This window comes from Oryx dammah, unplaced genomic scaffold, assembly GCF_014754425.2.
Source record: "Oryx dammah isolate SB20612 unplaced genomic scaffold, SCBI_Odam_1.1 HiC_scaffold_21, whole genome shotgun sequence".
NCBI lineage: Eukaryota > Metazoa > Chordata > Mammalia > Artiodactyla > Bovidae > Oryx > Oryx dammah.
This window is the reverse complement of record NW_024070205.1, coordinates 67,809,384-67,815,913: the sequence shown is the minus strand read 5'-3', so window position 1 is coordinate 67,815,913 and position 6,530 is coordinate 67,809,384. Positions and strand designations below refer to the sequence as shown.

Below are 6,530 nucleotides of genomic sequence, written 5' to 3'. Positions count from 1 at the left end.
ATATTCATTGGAAGGACTGATGCTAAAACTGAAGCTTGAATACTTTGGCCACCTGATGTGAAAAGCCGACTCATAGGAAAAGACCCTGCTGCTGGGGAAGATTGAGGGAGAAGGGGACAACAGAGGATAAGATGGTTGGATAGCATCACCGACTCAATGGACCTGAGTTGAGCAATCTCCGGGAGATAGAGAAGGACAGGGAAGCCTAGCCTGCTGCAGTCTTTCAGCTTGCAAAGAATCAGACGTGACTGAGCGACTGAACAATAACTGACCAGTACAGTCACATTTCCTTTGCTAAGAGGGAGAAAACTAATCAGCAGCTTGAGTAGCTTTAAAGACCACAGACTTGGAGCCAGATATACCTGAGTTTGGGTTCTGCATTTTCCACTTAGGAAGGTGGATAATATTGTTAAGTTGTCTAAGATTTCATTTTCCTGTCTATAAGCTGAGTATAATTACCCCCGCAATAGTAGTTGTGAAAATTAGAAAATGCTGTGTTATCTAAAAAGAAGCTTTCTTTGGGGAGGGGGTGTGTCTAGCTGTGCTGTAACAATGTAACACTGATACAAGAATTGAAAAAAGGAAAGGAAATAAGTGACATGATTATGTTTATTTACAAAAGTAGATAGTTCACAGACACATATAGTGTTCCTGATACATTATTATAGTTTTGGAAATTTTATTTTGCACTGTTAAACACTATTGAATATGTCAAAGCCTTTGACTGTGTGGATCACAATAAACTGTGGAAAATTCTGAAAGAGATGGGAATACCAGACCACCTGACCTGTCTCTTGAGAAACCTATATGCAGGTCAGGAAGCAACAGTTAGAACTGGTTAGAACAGTTAGAACTGAAAAACAGACTGGTTCCAAATAGGAAAAGGAGTACATTAAGGCTGTATATTGTCACCCCACTTATTTAACTTATATGCAGAGTACATCATGAGAAATGCAGGGCTGGAAGAAGCACAAGCTGGAATCAAGATTGCCAGGAGAAATATCAATAACCTCAGATATGCAGATGACACCATCTTTATGGCAGAAAGTGAAGGGGAACTAAAAATCCTCTTGATGAAAGTGAAAGAGGAGAGTGAAAAAGTTGACTTAAAGCTCAACATTCAGAAAACGAAGATCATGGCATCTGGTCTCATCACTTCATGGGAAATAGATGGGGAAACAGTGGAAACAGTGTCAGACTTTATTTTGGGGGGCTCCAAAATCACTGCAGATGGTGATTGCAGCCATGAAATGAAAAGACGCTTACTCCTTGGAAGGAAAGTTATGACCAACCTAGATAGCATATTGAAAAGCAGAGATATTACTTTGCCAACAAAGGTCCATCTAGTCAAGGCTATGGTTTTTCCTGTGGTCATGTATGGATGTGAAAGTTAGACTGTGAAGAAAGCTGAGCGCCGAAGAATTGATGCTTTTGAACTGTGGTGTTGGAGAAGACTCTTGAGAGTCCCTTGGACTGCAAGGAGATCCAACCAGTCCATCCTAAAGGAGGTGAGTCCTGGGTGTTCATTGGAAGGACTGATGCTGAAGCTGAAACTCCAATACTTTGGCCACCTCATGCGAAGAGTTGACTCATTGGAAAAGACTCTGATGCTGGGAGGGATTGGGGGCAGGAGGAGAAGGGGATGACAGAGGATGAGATGGCTGGATGGCATTACTGACTTGATGGACGTGAGTCTGAGTGAACTCTGGGTGTTGGTGATGGACAGGGAGGCCTGGTGTGCTGCGATCTTGGTGTCGCAAAGAGTCGGACACAACTGAGCGACTGAACTTATACTCTGTATCAAGCCACACAAACAATATTTGAGCCAGTCAAAATACTTGTGATTTTTGTGACTTTTTAAAAAAATAAATGATTTTGTATATTGTGTTTTAATTCTGTTAACAGGAGCCCATTAAGTTGCAGGAAATTTTGGTACCAGAATTGTGTTAAATCATTTTCCCCTTTCTTCCTTCCTCCCCTCCACCCCCTCTCTCTCTGCTTTAGAGTATAGAACTTCTCCAGAAGAGGAAGAAAACAGGTCAGTATGGACATAATGAATGCAAACTTTTATGGCAAGATGGCTTCTGTTTAGTACTAAGTTAGTTGTTTCAAAGTATATTCTTACAGGGTCCAGCAGGTACTTAAAATGAAAAAACTAGGAGTGGTAAACTCTAAGATAACCAGAGCTGTGAAGACCATAGTGGTCTGGAAACTGCATTCACATGGACCAAACTAGTCACTTTTAAGAGCTTAATGTGGTTTTTGAGGGCCTTGTAGCTTCCTTGTCCTAAAGAATGTGTCATTTTTGAGTGGCAGAGCAGAGAAGGTAAATTCTAAGACTGGGACCCACAGTAAGCAAAGGTAAAGGCAGAAATGCAGCTTGGTGGGTGGGAGTGGCCTTAGGGAGCAAGCCTGGCTTCGAGCAGGAGTGCTCACTCAGGGTGAGCCTCCCTCCCTGGGACAGGAGGTCACTTCTATAGATGTGTTTGCTTGTCACAGGCGGTGGAGGGTGCCCCTGGCCTCCTGTGAGGAGACACCAGGGTTGTGCTGGACATTGTATAATACATAGCCTATCTCCCTCCAGGAGAATTATCTAGTCTGAAATGTGAATTGTGCCAAGGTTGAGGAACTCTGCTACAGATGAATGTATGTGGAGGGAAGCAAAGAGAGAGATTTTAGATGTTATGTCCTGCAATTTATTGTTAAATGCTTCAGTATAGAAAGTGCTAGTTAATTTAATCTATACTCTAGGTTTGATTGGTTAACATGTAGATACTGTGGTCAGGAATACACAATTTAAGGGTGGTGAATCAGGGTAGAAAGACTCTAAACAGAGGCCCAGGCAGGAGAGAGCTTCACTGTCTTTATTTCAGGTAATATCAGTTGCCTTATTAATTCACACAAAGAAGGAAAGTGAAGTTGTTCAGTTGTGTCTGACTCTTTGCGACCTCATGGACTGTAGCCTACCAGGCTCCTCAATCCATGGAATTTTCTAGGCAAGAGTACTGGAGTGGGTTGTCATTTCCTTTGCCAGGAGATCTTCCTGACCCAGGAATTGAACCTGGGTCTCCTGCATTGCAGGCAGATGCTTTACCATCTGAGCCACCAGGGAAGCCCATTAATTCATATAGTGGCTGCTAAATATTATTTTTTAATCCATTAAATGAGGGCTGACCAGTCTAGAAACCTTGTACAGGCTTGGCAGCTGTGGCACAAACAAGGCACAGAGATCCCACGGATACATGCTGTGGATGATACCCGGGCTTAGCTTTCTGCACCTGACTGGTGCTTACTTGTTGAGCAGAGCATACTGTTACTCAACACTGACCAGGTTAGTTGCATCCTGCCATTAGAAGAGTGCAGAGGGTGGAGAATCCCAGGGACGGGGGAGCCTGGTGGGCTGCCATCTATGGGGTTGCACAGAGTTGGACACGACTGAAGCAACTTAGCAGGAGCAGCAGCAGAGGGTGGAGAGTGGAGAGATGCTGGTTGAAGGGTACACACATCCTGTTATAATCAAGTAAGTTCTGAGGACCTAGTGTACAGCATGGTGAATATAGTTGGTAATATCCTATTATATACTTTAAAGTTTCTAAGAGCATAGATCTTACTGTTCTCACCCCTCAAAAGAAAGGGTAATTATATTATGTGAGAGAGGCATTCACTAACATAATGGTGGGAATCATTTTGCAATATATAAATGTATAAAATCAACCTGTTGTACAACTTAAACTTACACCATGCAACATGTGAATTATATCTCAATAAAGCTGGGGAAAGAAATAATGGGGTAGAATCTGCTTTAGGTGAACTTTCCGTACAGAACACCATGGAACACCAGGAAGAATGGAGGATGTGCCTCCACCAGCCTTCTGGAATAGGTGGCATGGTTAATTTGGGGTCAGTCACTGTTTCATAGGTGGCAGGGGCAGCTCTGAGACTTGCTCTCATTTTGGTGTAACTCTGAGTGCTGGAGCCTTGGGAGGAAGACTTACAGCTCCATCTCCCTCTAACCACTGGTTGCTACTGAAAACGACAAAGAATCCGTTGTGTGTTATCAATGTATTTAGGTTGTTTTAGTGGTGTCACATTACAGAACAACTTGACAGTGAGGCACAAGAATGTATTAAGCCAGGAACTTGAAGTGATGAGAAGTTGAAGTTCAGTTCAGTTACTCAGTTGTGTCCAACTCTTTGTGACCCCATGGACTGCAGCACTCCAGGCTTTCATGTCCATCACCAACGTCCGGAGTTTGCTCAAACTCACGTCTATCAAGTGAGTGATGCCCTCCAAATATCACATCCTCTGTCATCCCCTTCTCCTCCCGCCTTCAATCTTTCCCAGCATCAGAGTCTTTTCCAGTGAGTCAGTTCTTCACATCAGGTGGCCAAATTATTGGAGTATCAGCTTCAGCATCAGTCCTTCCAATGAATATTCAGAACTGATTTCCTTTAGGATTGACTGGTTTGATTCCCTTGCAGTCCAAGGGACTTTCAAGTGTCTTCTCCAATACCACAGTTCAAAAGCATCAATTCTTTGGTGCTCAGCTTTCTTTATAGTCCAACTCTCACATCCATGCATGACTGGAAAAACCATAACTTTGGCTAGACAGACCTTTGTTGGCAAAATCATGTCTCTGCTTTTTATATGATGTCTACTTTCAGCATAGCTTTTCTTCCAAGGAAGAAGCGTCTTTTAATTTCATGGCTGCAGTCACCATTTGCAGTGACTTTGGAAATAAAAATGAAAATAATGTCTGTCACTGTTTCCATTATTTCCCCATCTTTTTGCCATGAAGTGATGTGACCAGATACCATGATCTTAGTTTTTTTTAATATCGAATTTTAAGCCAGCTTTTTCACTCTCCTTCTTCAGTTTCATCAAGGGGCTCTTTAGTTCTTTACTTTCTGCCATAAGGGTGGTGTCATCTGCGTATCTGAGGTTATTGATATTTCTCCTGGCAATCTTGATTCTAGCTTGTGCTTCATCCAGCCTGGCATTTCGCATGATGTACTCTGCATATAAATTAAATAAGCAGGGTGACAATATACAGCCTTGAGGTACTCCTTTTTCATTTCAGAACCAGTCTGCTGTTCCATGTCCAGATCTAACTGTTGCTTTTTGACATGCATACATATTTCTCAGGAGGCAGGTAAAGTGGTCTGGTTTCCCATCACTTGAAGAATTTTCCATAGTTTATTGTGATCCACACAGTCAAAGGCTTTAGCATGATCAATAAAGCAGAAGTATATGTTTCTCTGGAACTCTCTTGCTTTTTCAATGATCCAGAGGATGTTGGTAATTTGTTCTCTGGTTCCTCTGCCTTTTCTAAATCTTGAACGTCTGGAAGTTCATAGTTTATGTACTGTTGAAGCCTCGCTTGGAGAATTTTGAGAATTACTATGTTAGTGTGTGAGATGAGTGCAATTGTGTGGTAGCTTGAGCATTCTTTGGCATCCCCTTTCTTTGGGCTTGGAATGAAAACTGACCTTTTCCATTCCCGTGGCCATTGCTGACTTTTTCCAAATTTGCTGGCATATTGAGTGCAGCACTTTAACAGCATCATCCTACATTCTCCTGTCAGTGATTGTTCAGCAGTGAGTTGTAATTTTGGAGTTCTCCCATGAAAAGATGAGTGTATGTCCTTCTATTCTGCCATCTTAAAGATCCCTGGGGAAGTTGAAAGCAGGAGATTTTTAATTGCTAATGTCTATCACTTCATGGCAAATAAATGGGGAAACAATGGAAACAGTGTCAGACTTTATTTTTGGGCTCCAAAATCATACAGATGGTGACTGCAGCCAGAAAATTAAAAGACACTTGCTCCTTGGAGGAAAAGTTATGACCAATGTAGACAGCATATTAAAAAGCAGAGATATTACTTTGGCAACAGAGGTCCATCTAGTCACAGCTATGGTTTTCCAGTGGTCATGTATGGATATGAGAGTTGGACTATAAAGAAAGCTGAGCACCAAAGAATTGATGCTTTTGAACTGTGTTGTTGGAGGAGACTCTTGAGAGTCACTTGGACTGCAAGGAGACCCAACCAGTCTATCCTAAAGGAAATCAGTCCTGAATATTCATTGGAAGGACTGATGCTGAAGCTGAAACTCTAATACTTTGGCCACCTAATGCAAAGAATTGATTCATTTGAAAAGACCTTGATGCTGGGAAAGATTGAAAGTGGAAGGAGAAGGGGACGACAGAGGATAAGATTGTTGGATGGCATCACCAACTCAAACATGAGTTTGAGTAAACTCTGGGAGTGGGTGATGGACAGGGATCCCTGGTGTGCTGCAGTCCATGGGGTGACAAAGAGTCAGACATGATTGAGTGACTGAACTGAACTGAAGACGAAGAGGAAAAAATTGATGGTAAGAAAACCAGTGGGAAAGCTCTCAAAATAAGGAGAGGTGTAAGGTGATAAATTAAGGTTCTGTTGGAGTCTGCAGCAGTTGAGAAGAGGCAGAATCTGAGAGACCTATTGAAGGCATAAGAAAAATAGCTTAAACCTGTAGTTCTCTATTTTT

The 6,530-nt window shown here is 42.2% G+C and overlaps 1 non-coding gene across 1 annotated transcript; it reads right to left on the bottom strand.

Moving 5' to 3' along the window:
• Nucleotides 1–3,039: 3,039 nt before the first annotated feature.
• On the bottom strand, nt 3,040–3,112 carry TRNAC-GCA. The gene has a single exon. It is a non-coding gene; the product is annotated as a tRNA-Cys (tRNA).
• Nucleotides 3,113–6,530: the final 3,418 nt, after the last annotated feature.